Source organism: Ornithodoros turicata, chromosome 7 (genome assembly GCF_037126465.1).
Source record: "Ornithodoros turicata isolate Travis chromosome 7, ASM3712646v1, whole genome shotgun sequence".
Classification (NCBI taxonomy): domain Eukaryota; kingdom Metazoa; phylum Arthropoda; class Arachnida; order Ixodida; family Argasidae; genus Ornithodoros; species Ornithodoros turicata.
Window position 1 is genome coordinate 17,009,361 of NC_088207.1, and position 25,881 is coordinate 17,035,241.

The 25,881-nt window shown below is 47.3% G+C and overlaps 1 long non-coding RNA gene and 1 other non-coding gene across 2 annotated transcripts; both read left to right on the forward strand.

The window, feature by feature from the left end:
- Positions 1–220: 220 nt before the first annotated feature.
- Trnar-ccu (transfer RNA arginine (anticodon CCU)) lies at positions 221–293 on the forward strand. Its single transcript has one exon. It is a non-coding gene; the product is annotated as a tRNA-Arg (tRNA).
- Positions 294–12,632: 12,339 nt separating this feature from the next.
- Positions 12,633–19,915, forward strand: LOC135399599 (uncharacterized). The gene is made up of 3 exons (XR_010424360.1): positions 12,633–12,772; positions 16,660–16,764; positions 19,758–19,915. It is a non-coding gene; the product is annotated as an uncharacterized LOC135399599 (long non-coding RNA).
- Positions 19,916–25,881: the final 5,966 nt, after the last annotated feature.

A 25,881-nucleotide genomic window follows, 5' to 3' on the forward strand; every position in this document is an offset into this window, starting at 1 on the left:
CTGACCTCCCACTGGTTGAGGAATCATCCGTGCTATCGGCAATTTGGCAAAATTGAACAACCTGGATCACAAAAGAAAAAGCTCTCGAAGTAGTGTGTTTGATTTTGTGCGCACTTTAAACCGCGATCATAACAAGAAATGCTGTAGTGTGTACGTCATATATCGTCGCAATACATAGAGAATTTGGGTTAAATATGCTGCAAAAGAGCGTTTTGGTGTTGCCCCTGTGGCCTAATGGATAAGGCATCGGTCTCCTAAACCGGGGATTGCGGGTTCGAGTCCCGCCAGGGGTACTTCGTTTTCTTGCTTAATTTTATTTGTCTCATTTTTTACAGAAAAGTAGTGCGACGTCCGTCTCACATCCTTCCTCTCGTGCGACAGATATAGAAGCCCCCCCCCCCCCTTTCACAGTAGAGGCGGCTGCGCACGACACTTACCTGCGTCTGCAAATAGGCGCCTTATTTAAATGTTTGGCGCACACAGACGGGCTCTTGCCAGTGCACTGCATGGGCCGTACTCTTCAGTTACCGTTTCAATCACAATGTAAAAAAAATAATAATTAAAAAGTATGCATACGGGGTCAACGGTATTTAGTCCTGCTAGACTTTTGCCACACGTTGTGGTATGTTAGCACACATGTCACACAATAATTAAGCTAATTTTGCTAATTGTGCTACACCAAGTGAAGGTGTAGTGATCATGCTTGCAGCGCCACACAGTTGTGCCAATAAAATGCTGCGAATGTGCCAGGAGCAGAAGAAGCTCACCGAGTCATGAACTCGTGAGACAGCAGAAGACTTGATGAAGGCTTGCGTCAGGCTTGAAGAGCCGAACGGACCTTTTCCGCGTAAGCATATGCGCATGCTTAGCCACGGCTACCATGTTTTGGGGTAGATAGTCGGTGTCAAGGTTGCGCAAATGTTCGAGGCCGACACTTGATAACGCTTTGCACTCGTAATCAGTACAATACGCTTTCACTCTCTCCGTATTCCTTTTGCAAACTTCTTTGCTACTTTCCCACGCGGCGTGCCCCTTGCTCATTTGGGGTTAAAATACGACGTTTTGCATTCCGACACCAGGGTCGACACGTACATGGAAAAGGTCCATTACACTGATAAGAGGGAGGAAGGTATCTTGTTGGCAAACCTCTACGGCCTGAGGTAAGGGAGATTGGCCGACGTTTGCGTGACTACACGATGTCGCCCGACGAGGGCTCTACCAGTACTGGTCTGCGACGCGTGACATTTTGTCCTTTCCTTTAGAACACTTTCTAGATAATGGACTGGTGTCCATCCCTTTGCGCGAAGAACATCGCGGTGTCCGCGCGGTGTCCGTCCCCTTCCATTTGCGCGAAGAACCCTAAGTTCCTTACACAATGTCTTGAAGGTATTGCAGATGACTATATAGGGACATTTCTGAAGTGCGCCAGTATATGGCGGTGACGGGATTGGCTGTCGATTCTCAGATGTCACTGTTATCCGCTCTTTACTCGGGACCTCTTCGTTAGGTGGACGCCCATGCGAAAGCTTTTATCCCCCTCATCAGGCTTGTGTCAAAGGTATTGTGACGGGAGTGGATGTGGCACTATCTTCACTGGAAATCCTCGATCTTTTCTCTCGCACATCGGCGCAGTAAAAGTCTACCGTTGCAGCAGATCCGTAAACAGGGACCGTGCTCCCAGAGAGTCAGTAATTGTTACTTTTGTTGGTCATAAGTTCATTACCAACCTTCTGAAATTAAGTCGTTGCCGCTAATATTTCGCGTGGATCCCTTTATGCCACTTCAGTGTAGACGTTGCTTCCGCTTCGGGCATGTTACTAAACACTGCAAGTCTGGGGTGCGTTGCCGTCGGTGCGCTGACTCCCATGACGTGTCCGACTGCCCTCCAGACTCGTTCTTGAAGTGTTGTTCGTACGGTGGAGCGCACATTGCTGATTACCAAAGCTACCTTTCGCGCGAGCATGAGGCTTCCGTGTCGGGGATTATGCATTCTCGCCACTGCTGTCGTAGCGACGCTAATGCTATTTTGAAGGATCCTTCGCTGCCATGGCTCAAGCTGCAGGACCTGCTTCCGACAGGCTTGAAATGATACTTAACTCTGCCGTGGATAATGCTGTTGCCAAACATGAGAGATGAAATTTCCTCCATCAACTCTCTCCTTGCCTCCCTGTCTGATTGTTTTGCAGAATGTAGTCTCGACTGTGGTGTCGACCGTGACGCGGGCTGCTCCCACTGTTCTTCCGCCGGCCCTCCCGACCGTGGCAGTGATTTATCCAGAACCCCTACACCCCCAAAATCTGCAGAAGACCCCCTAAACTTTTGTGAGAATGCGCAATATTTCGTCAAAAGCATGTAAAGACACCCTCTTGCGGAGCCCAACGTCCCCCCCCCCCTTCCAGGGGCGAAATTCTGTGTACACCACAGGGTGGACAGGTTCTCCCGCCTTCAACGGTGCCTCCGTTCCCTCCCCATCGCCTGCCCTCCCCGTTAGCCTGTACGCCTATCTCTATTTGTCCTTCACCTGACATAGACACTAAAATGACTTCAACTCCCTATTTCTCTAAGCCCGGTGCCTCTCCCTCTAAGATTGGATCCTGAAGTCCCCAAGGAAAGCGGAACAAAAAGGGTGCCCGGCCGAATGGGGGCAACGATGTCCTTGCCGATGTTGTAGCGAGTTCCTTCTTCAGCGAGATACTTCAGGCTATACTCCTAGGAAGTATACAGGAGGCTATGGTTAAAGTCATTAAGTGGAATTTTTACACCGTTTTTCCAGCCCTCCTTGATCTTCCCGCCTTAGTTTCTTCTTATTCTCCCGATGTGATCCTTCTCCAGGAAACGTGGCTAACCTCTGGCCGTTTTTTCTCTTTTCCTCGTTTTCATTCTTACCGTTTAGACAGGCCAGCTGGTATGAGTGGTCTGCTGACAAGGTTGCTTCTCAAAAATGCACCCTTAGTCATATGTCGTAATGCTTATTCTCAGATGTCATGATAGGATCCTCTGGGCACCCACACAGTGCACAATGTCCGCCTCCAGAAAAAAAAAAGAACGAAATTGGTAGGCAGGGTGGGGGTTTGCACGCTTCCCCCCTTTTGGAAAAAAAATTCTGGGAACGCCCATGCTGGTGTGGCGCCCTGGCCCTGGTCTGGCGAGATCTGCCATTGATCTTTCTTTGTGCTTTTCCCGGTCCGAGATGTCTTCATGGAAGGCCATTGATTCTTCTACCAATAGCGACCACCTTCCCATATACTTTGTAGTTCCTTGCTCTGACTCGCGTAACACCTTCCTTCGGGTCCTCAATAACCGCTGCCTGCAGGGCCAGAAGCTGGAAGCTGTCTTGTCCCAATGTGATAACCTTTCTCCGTCGCCCAGTCCCTCCAGCAACCCTCCTTCTGCGTTACGAAACCCACTACATCGCCTTGTGCGCCTTGGTGGAACGACGACTGTGCAAGAGCGTATAGACGCCGCAAGGCTGCATGGAAACAAGTACTTGCCAATACCTGTTATGTGAACTGGAAGAACTACTAGTTTTATAAAGCTCTCTTCAAGCGGTCTGTTGCTGCGGCAAAGCGTGACTTCTATTAGGGACGCAACACCTTCCATTCTGCACCGAATCGTAGAAAAGCGCTACATAGGCATATTGCATCTGCCATCTCCTCAGGCCTCACTACCCTCTCGGACACGGGTTCTAAGGAGCGCCTTGAAGAAATTGTCAAGGGTTTATCTTTACTCTTTTTCAACGCTGTGCCCCTTGGTGCAGCTCTTGCTTCCCCTTCATGCCTGGGTGTCTCTGCCGACGAGTTGATACTTGTTGTGCAGGTCCTGCCTGAAGCAGCCCCTGGACCCGATGGAATTTCTGCTGCCATCAGTCAAATATCTGTGGGCCAAACATAGACCGGCTTTATTGCATCTTGTGAATACGTCCCTTCAATATGCATGGATTCCCCCTGCCTGGAAGGTGGCGCGTCATTGTTAAGAAAGTCCCTTCCAATGGCCTAACGCGCTGGACAATATAATACCTATTGCTTTGACATCTGTGCTTTGGATGACTGTTGATCGTATTATTAATCGCCGACTTTTTTCCCATGTAGAATCCCGTGACATTCTCAGTGTCCATCAGATAGGATTTCGCCCTCACTGTTCGATATGGCTGGCTCATACGGACATTGAGAGTCAGTCTCGGCTGGCTCATACGGCTTTCCGCAGTCATATGGCTGGCTCATACGGACATTGAGAGTCAGATTCGCCTTTCACGTGAGATGGGGCACTTTTCTGCACTTGTTACCCTGGATATTGCCAAAGCTTATGACGGTATCATACATGCTGTGCTCTTGCAGAGCCTTCTAGACACCGCGCCACTCCTTGGTATCTGCTTGTTTGGATTGTGAAATTTCTCTGGGGTTGCTGTACCTTCTTCTTTTCAGACAGCCGATTTGTCTCCCAGAGTAGAGGCGCCCCGTAGGCTCGGTGTTGTCTCCCATTCTATTTAACATTCTCATGAGCTCTTTCCCTTCTGACCAGATGTTCTCACCATAACCACGTATGCCGACAACATTCGAGCGGGAATGAAGAGAAATTGAATTTACGATCTCGGCAGTGAAGCGTTTTCTTTTCTTTTTTTACAGAGCTTCTGTCGGCAGAGAGCTTCCGGCAGAGGGAGGGAGGGCGGCCCTTCATGTTTACTTTGCCCTGGGCGCAAACTCGCGTCGCGACGGCTCTGATCAAAAAATTATTATAAAACGTATTGCACCGCAATTTCTGATATCAAGACCCGAATTAATTATCCTAGAAAGGTCAATAACTAAAATGTATATATTAGGTAGCGAGTAACATGAAAGTGACTCGTCGCTTCTCCAAAGTAGCTTAGAAACTTCAAGTTCATATTCATTACCTGTAACTTCGTCAGTAACCTATTCGTTATGTTTTTTTGCGCAGCGACAACGACAACTTTATTTCGAGATGATGGATCGAGAGTTTCACCGCCAGGGGCTATACTCTACCCCAGTGCCGGTGGTGTGCGCAGCAACGCGTTTTTTTGCTGGTAACGAGTTCCTTTTGTCGAGTAATTTCCTCGTCCCTTCTTGGAGCGTTGTTATCACGATTTGAGGGACCACTCGAATTTGTTGATGACCTGTCGGAAAAGTGCGGGTTATTAGGGAGTTTTAGGAAAAGGTAGAAGTTTCACGACAACGTTTCCAAAGGCACGATAAGCCAAATTAGATCAAACACCCCAGAAAAACAAAAAAGGTGCTGACGCCATTCTGGGCCCTGGAGGCTTACGCGTTTGTGTCGTCCATGTTTGTAGCTCGCCTCGGCTAATTTCTCGTTTGAAATCACGAGATAAATCAACCATGTCAACAATCACTTGATAAATCGACCTCCATGATTCCCCACAGACTTCCCTACACCCCTTCAGATCTTTTGCACCCCCCCCCCCCTCCCGCTGAAATTTCGGAAATTGCCCAATACAGCTCGGCTGCCATTGCGTTCGAATGGAGCATTCTGTGCTGTGCTGTTGGGGACAGGGTTAATCTAAAATCGCCTATCAGTACTTCGCCGTCAAAGTTTTGTGCTTCAAAGTTTTGTGCCAATATTGTACTTGAAGGTGGATCACGTGCAGCACGTGTTTCTTACTCACAAGAATATAGTCTTGCAACACCCGGATATTTGAGGTGTGATAAACCACTGGGTGGTGATCATAGACAACCGTGTTCCCTGCAGTACATGACATTCCGCGTCGTAAAACTTGAGTTACAGAGTCGAATGCTCAGATGAAGACATTTCCTTGTGGAGCGTCCGTGATTTCTACGCCGCCTACAGGGAAATGCGACCGGGTCCTGCAAGGCCAGCAGTGCCAACGAAATTCGCCTGGCGGCGTATCACTGCTGGCTGGCTTGATGCACGGCGCGCTAGTCTCCAGTGGAAGCTGGCCCATGGTGTCCTCCCACTGCGTGAACGTTTGCACCGTTTTCGGATATGTCGGACGGACGGTTGTCCGTCTTGTGGCATGTCTGAGACAGCAGAACATTGTTTTTTGCGATGCCATATTCCACTTTTACTATGGAGTAGGGCGGCGCAAATATTTGGGCTCCCAGCAGTTGATTGGGCCACCGTAAGGTACCTGGAGCCGTTGCCGGTCGCACGCGCAGAGCGAAAGCAACTAGCATTGCTGATTTCGGAAATTAACTTCCAAATTTGGATTCGCCGATGCCGGCTGTCCTTTGGTGGCCCAGATGTTGGGAGCATGGCTATTTTTCAGGCAGTGAGAGCCGGGCTGCGTGCACATATTACCCGTGAGCAGTCATTACTTGGGTCTGCGGAGTGCTGTCGCCGCTGGCTTACAGCGACTCGGCTCTTTGATCATGATCAAGGTGAGTGGCATATCAAGTTCTAGTAAGCCCACTAGGACTGTACTGCTCCCCCGTAGCGACTCTTCCGGAGTTTCAGGATTGTTCGCAGGGTATGGCACTTACAAAAAGCAATCTCGCTTTGGAGCGTTGTTATCTGGTATGTAAGATAGAGTTTGTGTAAAAGAGGCTACCTCCATAGGTAGTTATCTTGCTTGATGACAATACACAGAGACACAGTCCTTGTGACTGGTCTTCCGCCTCAATGACAATACACACAGAGACACAGCCATGCCATATATGGGGTAACAGTGTGGAATGGGTGTCACGCGCGCGTCTGTACCAGTCGCGTTGAGGTTGGTGGCTTGCGAGTGCCACATGTAAAAGTGAAGTGTCTTGCTTTAGGTATAAAGGCCATTTTTGATGCCCTGAGTGAGCCTAACCATCCTGCACACGGCCTTTTGCACTACCTTCTTGGCCCGGAGATTCGTGTCTTTTGTTCCTTTCAGCAGAATAGGCCGCGCTCAGAGTTTACAGCTCCCCACTTAAAAGAGTAGGTGTCATCAGTCCGTCGCCTCAGCGAGAGCCACGTGGACGCTGATCTTTCTACATGGTCAGTGAGGCGGTTCTGTGTGTCCTTGCTGGGCTTACTTCCGGCACCCACGGGTGCACCGGAGCTATCTGTTCCGTGTCAGATCGCGTGGCGCTACGCTACTGCAGGATGGTTGGACTCTCGTCGTGCAAGTTTGCAGTGGAGACTTGCGCACGATCTCCTGCCGCTCAGGGATCGTTTGCATCGTTATGGTCTCACCTCGCCTCGATGTCCTTTCTGTTCTAGCCATGAAACTGCGCAGCACGCTTTTCATGAGTGTCTCGTTCCCGACGTTTTGTGGCACAGAGTTGAGGAGCTGTATGGGGCTCCACGGATTCGCTGGAGCACCATTCAAACGCTCCTTCAACCCCCCGTTCCAATCCGAGATAGACGGCAGTTCATTCTCTTAGCCGTAGAGATAAACTACCAAATGTGGATTGCGCGCTGCATAGCAGTACACTGCGGTCGCGCTCGGGGGCCGTCACACGTTCTAAGCCTCGTTCGAGCGGGTGTTCGCAGAGTTTTACAGAGGGAGAAAGCAGTCCTTGGTGCTATGGGGGTTCGGAAGACGCTGACTAACTTCGTCTGTGCTATTCGAAGAAACGCATGGAAGGTACGTTGTTCACTACTAAGCGTTACTTTCCTTCGTGCCGCTATCCCGTACGCAACTCTCCGCAGTCTTGGTCTGTTGCATGGCGACGACAAGCACGAACAGCAATCCTTAGCGTGACGTGATTTCACAAGCAGGAGTTGGCATTGCACTAGTTCTAGTTTTAGCCCTAGCTTGTTGAGATAGTTATATGGGGGCCAGTCCTTGTGTCTGGTCTTCCGCCTCGATGCCAATACACACAGAGACACAGCCATGCAGATGACCGTATGCGTTGTTTTAATGCAACTTGGAACAAATTTTTGCAACGCAGTCACCAACTCTCTTTCGTCTCGTCTCGTTGAGTTGAGTTGAGTTGAGTTGAGTTGAGAAGAAAGAAAAAAATTGGAGAAATAGCCGCTCATTACGAGAGCCGGCTACTTCAGATCAATGTTGCTATCGAATTTGCGAGGCACACGTGGAATTCAACTGCGCCGAGATAGTATGATATTGATATCTCTCCAGATGTCTCTCAACGGAAAAAAAAAAAGAAAAAGCTGCGTGCACTATTTTTATGCCAAAAGACTGGCACAGGGTGAGTATCCTCATTAATTTCAAATCTGAACAAATCCCTGAAGTAGAGCAATATAAAATTTTAGGTGTCTGCATGGTTTCACAAAAATTTATCATGGAAGCAACATATCACGTAGCCTCCGATCTGTCCCGAACACTTGGAGCGTTGTACACAAGTGCTTATTTTATGCCATCACGCGCCTCAACTATGCCGTAATATATCCTAAATTTATGCACTGCAATCTTGTGTGGGGTATACCACCAGTAAAGCTAATTGCTACAAAGTACGGGTTAAAGAGCGGTACCACTCATAGATAATTTAAATTACCGGGTACCAGGCTCCTCAATTAATAGCAACATACAGCAAACAAAGGATGGAATACCACGTAATTTACTTCTTCAACACTGTAGGCGAGTCCATGCAGCGGGTACTAGGCCACAGAGATTATCAAAGTAACCTAAAAGGTGTTATACTCGATAAACCATTGTGTCCTTACTAGATGTTGTTGACCACCCTCTCTTTAGCATGTATGATTTTAGTGCTCCCTCCTTTTTTGAGCGCTTTTGCGAGTGCTTTTTGATATGATGCTCTTTACAGTATTGTTGTAGTATAGTATAATATTGTAGTATTGTTCTGTAGTATTTGATATTATTGTTGCTAAGGTATCGCTCAGTCATCTGTTAACTACCTCTCCTGTATGATTTATACGTAAGGTGCGCTGCGCTGCCAAATTGCATGTATGTTGGGCCTTCAGAACCCCGTCAGGCTTTATATAGCCTTTTGTTCTGAAGCCCTCGGTGTTTCATTGCGAAAAATAACTAAACAAAAAAATTAAAAATTGTGTGGTTATAACATATTTGCTTACAAATAAAATCGCAGCTGAAGAACATTATCGACATCTCATCAACGTGCTCTGGTGTTCTCCGTCCGCACAAAAATTAGTCAGACGAGGATGTACCCCCTCCCTTGGAAGAAGCTCGCTCCCCCCCCCCCCCCCCCCACCATTCCCCCAAGGGATCGATTTCTAGGGACACTTCTTTGAGAGCGGCTGACATCACGTAGCTTATATCTGATTGGCTGACAGCGATATACGGACTCGGAATCAGAGGGCGCTTATACGATTTCCTATCACGCTTATTCGCACGTGAAATTACGGTTGGCTGTTACGATCCGCCAGGAACTGCATCGCGTTAGTGGTCCAAAGTCCATGGCGATGTGTGTAGCACTATTTGCTTCCGTTAGGGGAAACGAAATTCTCGTCTTTCAGCACCCAAAGAAAATAAAGTTTACGAGTTCTCTTTTCGAAATGTCAAATCCGTGTCTTCCCCGCGTGACCAAACTCAAAATCCGCCTTTTCTAAATCCGCACCATTTTCGCATTAAGCGGAATCCTAGGCTTACCTGTCACGAGTGCGTTTTGATCAGGCCTAGCTACGACACGTGTGTCACCCCCCACCCCCTTATCGAGTTTCAACGCACCCCCTATGTACGTGTTCACAAAGACGCAATGGATCGGGGAGAAAACCGCTTCGACGCGAATGATGTCACGTGGACGGAGGTGTCCTAAGATGAAAATCCTGGACAAATCCGTGGCCTATGCATCACAGCCGTAGAAGGTTTTGCGGCACTTTAAATGAGCAATAAGGTGACATTTAACGTTGCTCTAAACCCTGTCCCGTCTGTCGAGCTATACACCAGGATCAAATCACCATGCGACATATTTTCGCTGTGCATTGTATTGTCACCGCGCAATCACATTCACAAAAACAGCCAGAGCCAGCCGCGGACGGCTGTCGCGATCTTCTTGTGGCGTTTTTTTCTTCTTCTGCTTCTCAGCGTTTGAGTTGCGCTGATCTACGTCACGAGTCACATGCCAGGGGAATAGTCTACGTCACGCCTTACCCTCCTCCTTCCCTCAAGCTCCGATACGCAGTTCCCAAGAGTGGATGATTTTTGGAAGGAGTGCAAAACAGAGGCCTCGCACGCGCGCTGCAAGTTACATGCATTCGTCGTTCTTTCGCAGGAGCTCCTTTTATTCGCTGCAGTACTCTCTTAAAAATGAACTTGACCACATCGCACGCTCCTAGCCAACCATCATCCCGAATGACAACGTTCTCGCCCCTGATTTATTGAAAACGGGAGGAGGAGCCCATTTTGTGCCATTATGCACGGCACAGAATAGGCTCCGCCTACCCTTTTCTACAAATCAGGGGCGAGAACGTTGTCATTCGGGATGATGGTTGGCTAGGAGCGTGCAATGTGGTCACCAGCTCCGGTGGCGCAGCGGTAACGCGTGCGCTTGGAGACTGGGAGGTCCGCGGTTCGAATCCGCGGGCCGGCTGTGCCGTCTGGGGTTTTTCCTGGGTTTCCCTCAGATGTGTAATAGGCGTATGCCGGCACAGTTCCCCTGAAGTCGGCCCATGGACGCAGCTATCCTCCCCCCGAGCGGATTCCGCTCGGTCTTCCACTTCACCCTTTCCTCTCCTCCTCACCACCTTTCCCTTCCCGAGAAACATGCCGCCTAATCAGCATGCAGACCTCTCGGGTTCCTCCCAACGACACTCCTCCTCCTCCTGCAATGTGGTCAAGTTCATTTCTAAGAGTGTACGTGTCGGGGTCACCTCAGTGCTCCTACATCGAAGTGTCCGCCTTGTTTTCTCGCGCGCGGCATTACTCAGTGCTTGCTGTCGGAGCCGCTGTTTATCCGCCTAAAAACGGCACTACTTCCTGCGCTCTCTTTACACCGCAAAGGAATCGATCTAGTTTCTTTTTCTCCAGCTCAATATACATAAAGAAATCCTAGGTTGTATCGAAGAATGAAGGGATTCCCCGTAGCTCATAAGTAGGCTTCCGACTTTTCGAATTCATCCGATAGACTCCGATAAACTCCCTCCGATGTTTTTTTTTTTTTTTGCAAAACATCGGATTTATCCGATAGACTCTGATAAACTCCCTGTCATGGTTGTGGTCACTCCTGGGGAAAGAAGAAGCTCGGGGAAAAACGCGCAAGGTGGAAAAGTGTGACGTAACGGGCACGGACAGAGGTGCACGGGGGATTGTGTTCTGGAAGAGAAGATCCCTGGCTGACTGTCGGCATCGTCTTGGGGGTCCTACCGCCTGGCTCTGGGTTTCAACGTCCACCTGGTCCCTGGGTTCCTGGCTCTGGCTGCGGGTCTGCACTACGAAGTTCTGGCTGCTGGTGTGCCCCACCGGGTCCTTGTCTCTGGCTCTGGTTGCGTGGTTGCTGGCGTTGTCCGCCCCCGAGGGTTACCCTCGCTCACAGTAAAGTTTCTTATTACAACCTTGTATGACTCTGTCTCGTGCTGGCTTCTGTCCGAACTACCCTGAGGGCTCTGGCGGCTACGTCCAGTGTAGGCACTGTGAATTGACCAGGTGTCACGTAGGTTGACTCACAGTCTGCCGCATCACACTCCCTCCGATGTTTTTTTTTTTTTTTTTTGCAAAACATCGGATTTATCCGATAAACTCTGATTTTTCCAACGCCCACGGGGCGGCCTTAAGGTTTTTCCCGTTTCCTTCTTCCTTTGTCCCCCTTTTCTTCCACGCCTAGTTTTCGACTTCAAAATGATTCACAACTAAAAAAAAAAGAAAAGGTCAGAAGTGGCTGCCTCCTTCAGAGACGGTGGACGCATGAATACTACATGAAAAGGAGGATACTACACACACTTGTCCCATCTGTTCTATGTATCCTCGACCCTAGTGACTCTACTTGACCCCGGGTACTGAACTAGTTTGGCACAGAACAGTTCTCTGTTCGTCACAGCTGCTACTCATTTTGAGTCTGGGCACCATTCACAATTTGTGCACATCTTTCCCTGCATTGTCTCTGCGATGACTGCTCCGCAATACTCCGAAATCGGCGCCGTTCATTTTTCAGACTTTGTAATCCTCCGAGAAACGCCGAATCTCCGAAAAGTTGAAAACTCCGATAAACACCGTCCAAATTTTCAAAAATGAAAACTCTGTAAACTCGGAACCCTATACTCATAAGTCAGCCAGTCGCAGCACTTTGCTCTATATCGTCATATTTGCGCAGGCGTCGGTGCTGTGAGAGCTCGCACGTCCTGACAGTATATTTTATAATTTCTCCATTTCACGTAGAAGGTACGTTCCTTCCAGATGTTAATGAACGGCCGGGAAAAAGCAGCGCAAATGCGTAGCATGCTCCAGAACTATTGTTTAAAAAAATATATATTATTCGGTGGTTATTGATAAATATTCCTTCCGATTTTAAGAAGTCTTTCGTCGAAAACCGCACATGAAAACTTCTCCGGAAAAAATGAACTCAATCTACATCCTCCATCTACGACTGCTGTCGTTGCGGCCAATCCCGATCAACTTCTCCCCACAACAAAAGCGGCACTCGTTCAAAAGAAGGAACCGATCGAACATCGCGGATATCGATACGTCACTCTTATTTTCAAGCCCTCTACCGTTCCGAGGGGCGCACCGTGAGAGAAATCGCCAGCGCGCATGCGTAGTGGAAACAGGCGGCAGTAACTGGCCCGGACCCAGCTGGAACCGGTTCCCAGACTGCGATCGATGGAGCTCTAGCCCCGCGCGGGCCCAGTTGGACTCTGGCCCTCAGACCTGATAGGTAGCATTTTTTTCCGCGGGAAAAATAGCCAGCCAGGAAAACAGAAGTCATGGGCGGAGGTAATGTTCATGTCCCTTTCTGTTTTTGATGAGCATGTGTGTGTATGTGTGCTTGGTGCATGGTTGCTACGAATATGCTATCGAAACTTGGGTTTCCTGAGGCGGAAGAGATGAGTTTCATTACTGCGTAGCTCCGAAGCAGAGCAACTGCATGGTATTCGGAATGAAGGGGGACAGTTGACGTTGACATATGCGTTGCCGTGTAGCCGTGTTCCAAAGTGTAATATATGACCATGCAAGTTTCATTCCGCAGCACGTATAGAACTTTGCTTCGCGGATCGAGGGAGTGGCAACTCCTCCGAGCCCGTTGTCGCGGAAGACCGTTTTGTTGACATTTAAAGTTCCTTCTTGTCACGAAGCAAAACATTCAAAGAGAGTCTATCCCGATCGTATGAATGTAAACAGGTCGCCGTTTCTTACTTTGCATCGCACTTTTCTCAGTTTTATTTATATTGCGCAATTCCAGAATTTCTAATCCCCCCCCCCTCACATTATCCGTGACTTAAATAACCTCCCTTCAGATTTAGTTACTATAATGCGTCTTAACCTCTTCAAAAAAGAAACACTTCCTAGGCTTTTTTTTTTCACCGCATTACCTCATTGTTTTGTCGCGCCATGTCTCATCGACGCGTTTTTTTGTTTTGTTTTTTGCCTTATCCGCCATTTTGTTTGTTTTGATCTCTTCTTTCTTCGCTGTATTCTTGATTAAAGATAAATAAAACGAGTCAACTCCGTAAATTAATGCGACGAGGGAAGCCGAGGGGGTATATGTTTATTCGAAGGACAAAAGGAGAAGGGAAAGCGCGAATTGGCGTTCCAGATGGTAGCGCTTATTTGCCTATCTTGCGAACGATTCCTTCCAGCAAACACCGTAACCTAGTGTTGCTCTCTTTCAACAACACAACACTAGAACTTCACATATAAGACGGGAGGTTCCCTATAGGTTCATGTAAAGGCTCCTTTAATGACGTCAGTACAACGTCATTTGTCCATACCGAAACAAAAGTGTACGTAACGAGAACACTTTACTTTGATGATGATGATGATGATGATGAAGGGGGCGCTTCATCGTGGTGGGCGATACTCTACCCATTGGTCATTTGGTGAAAATATAACAATGACCTTCAAGGTGCTTTGGGGGGCATGGCTTTGGTGAGCTGCCGGAGACCAAGAGCGAATCAATTTCGTTACGGTCATCCGTGACTAATCCGGTGACAAATAAAGCACGTAACCTGAGCACATGGATTCAAAACAGGGCTACAGGCAAAGTAAGTTTCGCTTTGGGAAAAAAAAAAAAACGCCTCGAAAAGCGCATCCACCTTCCAGGGTAGCATTGCTCCGCACTTCTGGGGCATATATGGCAACCTGGAATTGTAATCGCTTCATGAGCGAATTAACCGGAAATTGTAGTTAACGTAGCGCGCTTTCTCATGGAACAAATTTCATATTGAATACGAGCTGATGACAGGTTGCGAACGAAGGTCCGACTGGTTTCTGAAATTAGCGAGACAAAGCGGAAATACTAAAGTGACTGCCAGACAGCAACTATAGTTATAGTTACTTCAGAATTTCCTGTTTTTCTCTCTTGTTTCGGGAACTAGTCACACCTCGGTTCGCGCTACCGGCCTGTCGTCGACTGGTATTCAACATGAAAGTTGCTCGCTGAGAACGCGTTATTAACTACAGTTCATTTCAGTTCGTTTCTCATTAAGTGATTACTTGCAACTAAGTTGCTTCTGAAGACTGGGTTTCCCCACAGGGTATCCCCTCATTGTTGGGGAGTTTCATCGCCAGGGGCGATATTGTGCCCCATTGCTGGTTGTAATGTGGTGAAACGGAATAATGTGTCGCCTCATAGCGGGGACCACTGTAGTCACTTTGGTGCGAAATACATTTAAGCTGGAAGGTACAAAGACTTCGTAAGGAGAAAAAAAAAAAAAAAAGAAACAACGAAAACGTAAGAGCATGCCGATGCAAGACAATTGATAACTGCCTGTCACAAAGTTTGTCGCGCATGTTATTGTCGTCAATAAATTTTCCTATAACAACAATTGAGACAATTTTGACTGAACCATGTGAAGCAAAAAATTGAAGACGTTTTGCATCAAACGAGGGCTAAGACGCAGACGCGATGAGAGACGTCTTGTTTCTGTTCTCGCTCCCTCTCTGTTTCAGGTTACCCGTCTGGTTGGCATTTTAAGTACGTTGGCAATATCTTAAACAAATTGTTCAGTGCAAGTATAGTCAACAACGTAAACAACGAAATATAGTCCCCTCGGAATCCGCTGGGGTACGTATTCCACGTCGCAGCAAATGTTTCATAAAACAAGGAAATGGGCCTGAGTCCGTGGAACAAACCGAAGGACGACACCAAACACTTCTTTTTGTGCCCCATACTTAGACTTTTTGCACTATATGAAATTTTCTCATCAGCTGGCCCGCAATTATACTGTAAGAAAATGGGCCAATGCCTCGCATAGGTGCAGAACGTGGGATAAAAGGTTGAAAAAGTTGGATAAATAATATTACGAAAAGCCGAAGCGATGTTGCAGTGAAGTCTCGTGTTGTCCGTGGAGTTACGAGAGTCCGTGCAAAAGACACAGAGGAAATTAAAAGCTGTTTCTTACAGCACAACTCAGAAATCGATGTGGAGCTTCGCGCGCTTAGTGAATGTGCGAAAAAAAAAAGGGGGGGGGGAGGGAATCCCTCCATTAAATCACATTCTGCTCTGGTCTCCCTTCAAAACCGCGTACGTGGTAGAGGGAGGCAAAGGGGAGCCGTACCTTCATATATAGGAGAAGGGCCCCTGATAACGCGGTCCGCCCCCGGATGAGCCGTGTCTTTGATTGTGCGTACTGTGAAACCATCGTCGGGGCAGCATCCTTTGCAATGTTGTTCTGGGGGAGATTTTTTCCCTATAAATCACCATTTACGTCTCTGTTCTCCCTTCAAATCCGCGTGCGCGGTGGAGGGAGGCAGATTGGAGAAGGGCCCCTTGATAACGCGATCCACCCATGGGTGTGCCGTGTCTTTGATTGTGCGGCCTATGAAACGGTTGTCGGGGCAGCATCCTTTGCGGTGCTGTTCCCTGGAAGATTTTTCCTAAAATTACATTTACGTCTGTCTCACCGTATACAAAGTTTAAAATATCTATGATAGTTCTTCCGTTGTATTTGCAACAGTGGCGTTACATCGGACGAAGTGGAGCAACTGCGCGCATTTGAGACCGCATTCCCAAGCAGCACAATGTACTGAAAGTCGAGTGCAATAGGGGTGGACGGGTAAGTGGAAGACCTTGAACAGACCCGTGATGCTCAAGAACATTGATAAGACACATACCGTCCACCCCTATTGTACTCGACTTTCAGTACATTGTGCTGCTTGGGTTATTATTACAGTATTCTGCTCCAACGTCTCTCGCGTGCACACCTTCCGGAACAGAGGCGAGAAGTAAGGGTGTCCTCGCACTCGCTGTAAGACTCGCTCGATTGGAAGCGTAGCACAACAGAAGATTCTTGGGGGACGTTATAAGATATTCGGAAAGGGTTAAGGAAGAGGGGATGCTGGGAAAATACCCGGTGGTGTATGCGCGCAATGAAAACTATTACCAGCAAATGGGCACTTTTTGACAGATTAAATGAGTTTGAACGAATCAACGAATTAATATTCCTTGGTGCTTAATACGATTTATTATACGAGTATTTTCTAAATATTCTAATTATTTACTAGATAAGGAATGATTTATATTACGTAAAAATTGAATAACTTAAATGGTCCGTAATGTATTAATGGTCCGCTTCTTTTTGTGGACCTTACCGCCGACTGTACTGTAACGCGCGCAATTTCAATCCGAGGGAGTTGATGGAGGATCTCTCTTCTCTGGACAGGTGACAAGAAGAAGGGAGGAGGGAAAGGGGAAAAGAAAGAGAAGGATGCCAAGAAGGACGACAAAAAGGAGAGCAAAGGCAAAAAGAAGTAACATCGGTCACTGGGTGAGTGTGCCTTTCGGATACTGAGCCAAAGTTTCATAGGAGTTCATGAAAACAGAAAAAAAAAAAGGTGTGACGTATAGTTTGTTCTGAGGAATTTTCGGCTTTCTCGTACAGATATTCGACGTCGTCCAAAATAGCAAGTAATGTTGTCATTACAATATAGTATAGTACAGTGCACTTTAGCGCGTAACCAGGCATACCTGGGAGGAGGTCGTCTCACGTAGTATATCAAATAGGCGTTGAGAAAGAGAAGCTTTGGTCGTGCATTGATGGCTCGCCTTTCCTATGAGCCATATTGTACCACCATGGTGAGCGTGCACGCGACATCGAAGGTAGAGGAACCGTATAATATCGCGTCGGCTTTTTCGTGCAGGAACGACGTTTCGTCGAAATTGGATCGCGCGACCCCCATAAAAGCTGTTTGCGTAGCAGGTTTTTTGTTCACTGGTGTTGTAGTAACAATATTAATTAAGTTTCAATGACTACGTCAGTGCAGTTGTCTGTTCCACACATGATTGTGCCCATTTGCTTGCTTGCTTGTTTGTTTGTGCGTGCGCATTGTGTGTGCGCGCGAGTAGTATCCTTTTATCGGTGGGATCAGTTAGCCTTTTTAAGACTGCAGTATGTATAAATAAATAAAAAATAAATTACCGCTCGCGCCGAAAATAATGTGTCCCGCACCGAGCTTTGTTGAACTGTTCGGGATCGTCTGGGAAGTATGTCGTCTCGAATGAATTCTAGAAAGTTTAGGGCAACTTCTCGCACTTGGCAGTCGTCGTGAAAAGTAGACACCGCAGCCGTTTTCTCGTCGCGAAATTGTAAAGCAATCGTGACGATCTTGAACCTCCATGGTCCACTTCATGTGTCACGGAGCGAGCCTGAGGATGTGACTGAACCGCATTCCTTCTGAGCAATGCAGGCAAAGCACGCTTTACAGGGTTAAAGAAAATCCCCCGTTGTTTTTGAAAAAGTGTCCACCAGAACGTTTTCTTTCTTTCTTATCGTTATGCGTTTGGGCGGAAGCTAAATACCGGTGATAACGACCAGCGCTAGGGTCTGCGATATGCGCTTCGGACCGCCGCCAAACTCTATCGAAGTATTGATTTCTGAGCGGTATTCACCTCTATTCTTTTACAGCGCCGGAAGTTTTCCGTACAGTTTTTGTTCCCACCATGCGACAGACAGGTTCTTCACATATTTTTTGTCACCCACACTCTTAAAAATGAACTTCACCGCATAGCACGCTCCTAGCCAACCACCATCTCGAATGATATCGTTATCTGTCCTGATTTGTTGAAAACGGGAGGCGTACGCCTTTTCTGTGACACTTATGCTGTTCATAATTGTCACAGAAAAGGCGTACGCCTCCCGTTTTCAACAAATCAGGGCAGATAACGATATCATTCGAGATGATGGTTGGCCAGGAGGGTGCAATGCGGTGAAGTTCATTTTTAAGAGTGCAGTTCAGTCACGGGTTGAGAGGCGGCTCTAAACAGACGGAGAAAATCAGCCTTCCACATACGGTTCCGCCAAACGTTTACTTCTGGCCGAAATTTCGAAATTTATCGTTTCCAGGACCGATGTCCGCATTCGCGTTCTCTGCACTGTAAGAAAAAATATCCGTAATTTTACTGCACAAGTAACTGGTAACTGTGTTGCTGGCGTATGTTCCGTAACCTATATGCTCCACAAAATCCGTTCGGAGTGCACACTGCACAGTTCCGGACTGGGTTTTCGCAGTTTAATGTAAGTGGCATTCTTTTCGCTTATGGGAGCCGTGCTGTGTGCACTCCAAACGAACTTTTGCAATAGCTAGGTTACGGCACAGCGTAATGAGCACAGAGCAATGCGTTCACAAAAACAAACAAATAAATAAAATAAACGAGAGAGAGAGAGAGACATAAATAGCTCGTGTGATTCGAAATTCGTGCGAGTCCCCGGAGATTAAAGCGATGTGTTTGGAATCCGCTGCGACACCATCCTTTTGACGCAACGCGACGATTGAGCAACTTCCGGTCACGCAGGAAGTCCTAACAGGACGGAGGTCTAACAGGATGTTAGACCAAACTATGTGCTTCCTATGAATCGCTCAGGGTGGGACTGGAACAACAACCGTTTCGTGACGTCCAGCAGTCAGTATACCTGCGCGAAGATATTTCCTAAACTCGCCGTCGTTCGCCATTCAGCGGCCACGAAATAGAACGACCCGGAACATTTTAAGTCCGCACCTCTTACGAATCAAACAGAGTGCGACAGCAACTACGGCGATTTCGCCGAGTGCAATGCTGGTATCTGTTATCATTGTTCACTGGTCCTTGGAAGCTTTGAATATCCTGGAATTTGGAAATGCCATTTTCAATGTTTGGAAAGCCCTGAATTTTCCTTTTTTTTTTTTGGCAGTTCTACAAAAACTCTCGTTTCTTGTTCTTATGCAACAACAACAACTGATAAATTAATGACGATGAATGGGGAAAGTTCGCCACATAGGGTGCAGGTTCTTATGCGGCTGCTTGTGCAAATTACGCTCTTCCGGAGTCACAACTTCAAAAGCAATCGGATAGGGTGCCAGCTCCGCGGCGAAACATCCTACTACATCATCATTACTTATTTGTTGTTGTTGTTGTTGTTGTTCAAAAGCACAGGAGTTAGCACTCTTTATTGCAATAAGAATCAGCAGTAAAAAATGAACGACATCCTCTATTATTTTCTTCTTTCTTTCTGTATAGTACGATCTTTGAAATTCGGTAGATGTCAGTCACATATGTGAACTGATATTGTGCAGTCCCCATGTATTCTCTCATGTGATAATTGTAGCTTATAAATATTCCTGCAAATCTTGAATATTGGTCATAAACTGTGTTTTACATCCCAGACAAAATGACGTCTGAACCTGAAAAAGGTCCTCGAAGAACCCTCGAATTTTTGTTCCCAAATTCAGCGGGAACCGTGTATCCTAATAATAGGAATTAATTTCATTTCGTCTCAATTTCCAGCTCCAACCGGGAGCCCGCATCACCATAGCGTAATCACCATGGATTTCATGATGACTGCCTCCAAAGCCTCACCTAGCAATACTACTTCCCCGTCCTCCATCACTCGCCGTGTTTCCCTCCTCTTCATCGTGCTTGTTAATAAAGTATTTGTCACGTGATCCCTCTTCTCAAATCCATAAATCACCCCAATCTTGGGATGGTCCTTATTGAGGAAAACTGAAGAAAAACAAGATCAGTTGACGACTTGTGTTGACGAAGAAGCACACTACATTAATTTGGATCGCCCTATACCTTGAGCAGTGCTGGATCCTCGAGACCAGGACCCACTGAAACCCATTATTTGACCCGTTTTAGTGGCTGTACCTTTTTTTTTTTTTTTAACGTTTCACAGGCCGCGAAATATCCCGAAGAGGAAAATGGGATTATTGAAAGGCAAGCGACAGTGTCAGCTGTCGTGTCTGCTCGTACGTATAGGACAACGAATTTGAACTCGAAGCGTGCACGCGAAACCAACCGTGGGAATTTTCCAATTCTTCTACGTCCTAGCAACATAATAATAACTGGGAGTAGATACACACGCAAGGTGAGTAACTCCTACATTATGCTATTTGGTGACATTCACAACACGTACATCATGCAGACACGCAAAAGAAAACGATTGTAAAGTACAGCCTGAATGCAATAAATTATGGTAGTAAGTCTCAGAGTTTTACGCCACCCACGAGATATGTTGTTGAAACATTTTAATGTTGGTAGACTACAGCTGTGTTTTACTCTGTTCGTGTAGTCTAATTGGAATTGCACGGCGTAATTATATTGACTATTTGACAAAATAAATTTTTACGACGCCGACTCGAAAACTGTGCAATAGTTCTCTATAGTCGTGCGCGTATTTAGAAAAAAATTAAATAGATCTGGTGGTGGTGGTTGTACAGCAGCTTGTCGCTGTTGGCCTCACTGTGGGCAGCGTGTGTAGCCGAGATGGAAAAAAAATATTGATTTCGAAAGCAGAGGAGTAGATGGATCTACGTCGGGATTGAAAGGAAGTACTTTATGGAAATATGAGCAGGGATGAGTAACATTAAGCGAGAGTCTTTGCGCAAAGTCCGTTGCCAGAAGGAACGATCTGCGAGCTTTCGGGTGTCTGTCGGCGAAAGATACTCCGGGATGTTGCTGGGAGACGCTCAGGTATTCCTTCTCCTCAACCCGGCTGATTGCACAACCGCTCCCAGCTGTCGTTGGGTAGCTGAGCGAAAGAACGCATTGTTGAGCATCTCCGCGCAAGGAGCGTGTAAACCGAAACCGAAGAGTGTCGACGCGGTATCTGCCATTACGAACCAGTGGGTGTTTCTCTGTGCCTAACGTCTCCCCCTTTCCTTTCCCCCTTTCCTTTATGCTTTCTTCTGCTTGACCCACTGTACTCCTTTCCTGTTTGCTTGGTTTTTTTTTTTTTGCTCTATTTTTCCACCCCCAAAAGCGTTTTGGAGTAGCCAGTCCCGATTGGGTCGGGACTAACATCTCCATATTTTTCTTTTGTTTCCAATACCAGTGTCGACGCGCTCTTGTTTTTCCTTTTTTTTTTTATCTGGGATATATTTTGTTGAATGTTCCTGTCATTACGGCACAGGTACCGAAAGTGTCCAAAGTAAAATTTAAAAGTCTGCATTTTTATTTATTTATTTTATGTCAGCGTACGCAAGTGAGCCACTGGCTGGTCAGGTCTTCGACATGCGGTGTCAACCGGATTATTCAGCCGGATGATTTTTCGTGAAACACCCCGTGCAACAACAACAATTGTACATTGATGATTATGATTGGGGCGTTACTCTACCCCACTGCTCGCGGTAATTTGGTTGATGAGCCTCAGAGTGAGAACCCACGTCCCCTACGTTCTCCAAGAACGCCAGCTGTGCTTTTAGAGCAGAGCGTTGGTGGGCTGGATTAGACCATCCAAGAAGCACTATTTGTCATAGTGAGAGAGAGCGAGAGTCAGGCTGATTTAGTGCCACCGAACGTGTTGTCCCGAAAGGTATTTCTGAAAGGCTTTGTATCTATGCGCATAAAACCTTCGAGCGCAAAACCAGAGTTGGTTATTTTATGCACTTTGCCACCGGGCCAAATTCACTCTACGCAGCGCTCGTTTACCAACAACAGATGCCCAGCCGTCGGGTCGCACGTGTTGCGGCTAAATTTACGACCGCAACTCCAGAGCGAGCAAAACAAACTTTTCTTTTTCCACGTCGCTATTTGAGGAGGGAGGGTGGCAGAGGAAAGGTTGTATGCGATCTGAACGTGTCGACTCGTCGTTTCCATTTTGATCGCGTCCCTTCTGCACTCTAAAAATGGAACTTGACCACATAGCACTCTCAAGGACAACCACTGCACCAGACTTGTGCCCGTTACCAAAAAATAGGAACTAAATACGGTTACCTGTTACTTCAGAAAAAAGTAACTAAATACGTTACTCGTTACCAACATACAAAAGTAACGAGTTCTCGTTACTCACAGGTAACGAGTTACTTTTACGTTACCGCCGCATAGTTAAAGGAGCCAACAAACATGCCGTCAACTCATTATTAATGAGAAATTGCACTTCACAAGAAATTTACATCAGTGATCTTCGTTCCCTTTCGTGTGAAGACATCTGCTGCCGAAGTGGGGGTGACCGGAAGTTATGAAAACACAAGAAAAGACACCGGTTTTCCTGCCACCGATCACCAACGGTTCCCAAAAACAGACGAGGGGCTGCGTCATAATTTAGGGCGCTCAGAAGCTTAGCAAAGTCTAGAAAAGACTAGAAGTCGAAAAGCATTTTTTGTAGCCATAGCACAACTGGTGCCCATTCTTGGGAAGGAGTGATGGTCGGAGATTACGGAAGCAAGAGAAAAGACAAGGGCCTTCGTTTAAGACGATTCAGCACGTCAACAACACATCCAGGGAGGGTCTGCAATACTACATTGAGTCACACGTGGTCGTGGGTCACGCAAGTCCACGCATTGCACCACACGGAGTGCCGAAATGTGCTCTCCAGAGCTGAACGAGTAACGTCAGTAACGAGTTACCAATTTTTGTAACTGATTCCGTTACTATTACCATTTTTTAAAAAGTAACTGAATCGTTACTTCGTTACAAAAAAAAAAAATAACCGTTACCAAGTAACGAGTTACTTGTAACGAGTTAGGCACAACTCTGCACTGCACAGAATGATACTGTATACCCACCTCGTTCTCCGATACTCTCTAAAAATAGAACTTCACCGCGTAGCACGCTGTGCGTCAACGATTGTCGCGAATGATAGTGTCATCACTTCTGATTCGAAGTGAGAGGTGAGCGTACGCTTTTCTTAGACAATTGGCATAACACTATGACGGCGCGTTAAGTAGCGGCCCCGGAGCACATGGAGCGCGCTCCTTTTTTTACTAAACGGGTCATCTCCTTTTGCGGCGCTCCTATTCGCTCCGAGATCGATCGAACGGTGGCGGCGCGCTGCGGAGAACGGAGAACTACCGTAGTGTGGACGCGTCGTCTGCTTTACACGTTTATTCCGCATTCAGTGCAATAGACGGAGCATTGGGAAACCGAACGGTATCGTACCATCGCGGCACAAGTAATCTTCCGGTGAAAAGGATTACGGAAAAGAACCATCAAGTCCGAACATCGGCCGACGTGTTATCCACACTAGAAAGGTGACAGTGTCGCCCCCTATATAGTTCGATCTCGCAGCGACGCGCTCTCCGCCCTCCTCTCCGGTATAGGACCCACCTTCCCATTAGTTAATCTTATTAAAGGAGTACAGAGGGCCATCCAAAAAAATTTGAGATTAAGACATGTGATGAAAGTGTGCGTGTCATTATACCGAATAGCGCGAAAGGTTTTGATGTGTGCAATTTGTTTCCCAGAAAAAAAAAAAAAAAACTCACATAAACATAGCTCCGCGCCTTCACCCTTAACTCGCCACTCCAGCTATAACGAGAACGAGGAGGTATCATGGCACGTCACCGATGACGGCATAAGGAGACTCGTTCTGGTTTGCCGGTCAGTGGGGGTCAGCGCCTTGTCCCTTTGCCGCCGTAAACCTGTTTTGCCAGTTCTCCTGGAGAATTGGGGATAGAAGGAGCGGCCGAAGCATTACCGAGCAAGGAGAAAGGCTTTATCAGAACCCCGAACAGCCGAGTAGCAGACGACAGCGGAGTAGCAGACAACATTTCTTTAGGCCAATCAGCGAGCGTTCTCCTTATAGCGTCAGCGCGAGGTTCCAGGCAGATCACAGGCTGGTACTGCTCTTCACCACCATTGCGCACGGTCGCTTTTTGCGGCGTATTTTAAATTCAATTTCTGCGATAATTATGACTCCGTGGTGTAAATTACTTCCCATGGTGCATCTTATTGGCCTACTTAACAGTTTTATAGGAAGAAAACTGGGTGTTAAAAATGACTTCTGTGCTACTTTAAGGCTGCACAGACAGCCGGATAGGAAGACGGCTCTATATCGGAAAAGAACATGCAGTCACACCCAGGGGCCTAGTAGAGGCCTTTCCTAGGCCTAGGCCTTTCAGGGGCGTAGAGGCCCCTGACGTCGGCAAATGATACATACTAACGCCCTGCTGTCCTCTCTCCATCTCCCCGCCTCTGTACGCCGCTCATAGTCACAGTTGCTTCGCGGCGCTAACACGAAATTTAAAAAGCATGCTTAGAGGAGCTTTGCACACGTAACGCTCTCTAGCAGAGGCTCCGGAGCGAGATGGACAGAGTGGTTGGAGTACGCTCTGCAGAGCCGCTATTTGAAGGGGAAATAAACAGGTATTCAAGGTGCGCTTTTTTCTAATGCAGCGTGATTCGTTGCCCACGGTGAAAGTTTTCAAAAAAATTTGTCGCCAAAAAAGAAAAAAAAGTAAATAATGGCTCTAAATCGACCGAATATTCGATGCACTCTTTCGCGCTCATGCCCCGCCCGTCGCGCACCATCAACCATTCAACTTGTGGGACGCGTATACATTGATTTTGTTGTAATATCTGAAAGTGAGGTCAATTCTAAACATATTTCCACTTGTCAATCCCAAGGTAGCCAGATGAAACGGTACTGACACGTCGTCAGCCACTGTGAACAGTAACGACGACGAGGCGGTGGTGTATGTCGGTGATGGCTCGTGGCGAGGTGACGAAGACGACTGCCGCAATAGACCATTTTAGAAAAGCAAGCGCCACCTGTGGTACGCAAGGGCTCATGGGAACTTAGAGCGCCTTCAAGCATTACGATACGGCCAGAGGCGGAGGCAGAAGAAGAACAACAACATTCCCGGTGTGCGCTGCATCAGCGTCAGCCGATATAAACCATATCCCAAGCAGACGACGGAGCAGTGTCCCTCAAAGTTCCCATGCTGCCTTGCGCCACGCGCTTGATGGCGCGCGCATCTTTTTTAAATCGTCTATCAACAACTGACGCTCCGACGCCGTCCTCTGTTTATAGGTCCGGGAGAGGTTTAACTGATGGTATACCAAAATCACGCTATGTTCAATTTCGTCTGCGCACTATGTTTTCAGTGCTGTATATCTCTGCGAGGCCATCGCGATGCTCCGGCAACCGGTTCCTTCGAGAACTGCAGCTTGTCCTCAGCGAGGCCTGTCATTGACTAGGAAAGCGAAATCTCCCCCACCTCCAGCGCTCTATATGCAGTGTTGTACGAGTTGGAACGTTGTGACGTGATCCGGTTCCAGGGATGAAGGAGAGGCTCACGCGGATTATTATCTTTGAAGGGCATTGTTTCGTGGTAAAGATGCTCGCTCGTAAATGATTTCCATATTTGGATGTCGTGAGACACGTTCGTTCATGGAGCATAATAATCGGAGAATGTTCGTCGACCTGTTTAGTGCCCCTACTATTAAAACAGAACTTCACCATATGGCACAGTGAGGGCCAATCATTGTACGGACCCCTGTCACCCCATTGTCACCCATTGTGTCACCCCTGGTTTGTGAAAACTGCGGGGCGTACGCTTTTTTGCGACAATTAACGTAACTGCATAAGTGTCACAAAAAGGCGTACGCCTTCCGTTTTTAAAATCGGGGCAGCACGATGTCATTCGGGATTATGGTTTAGTAAGGTCGTGCTGTGCGGTGAAGTTCT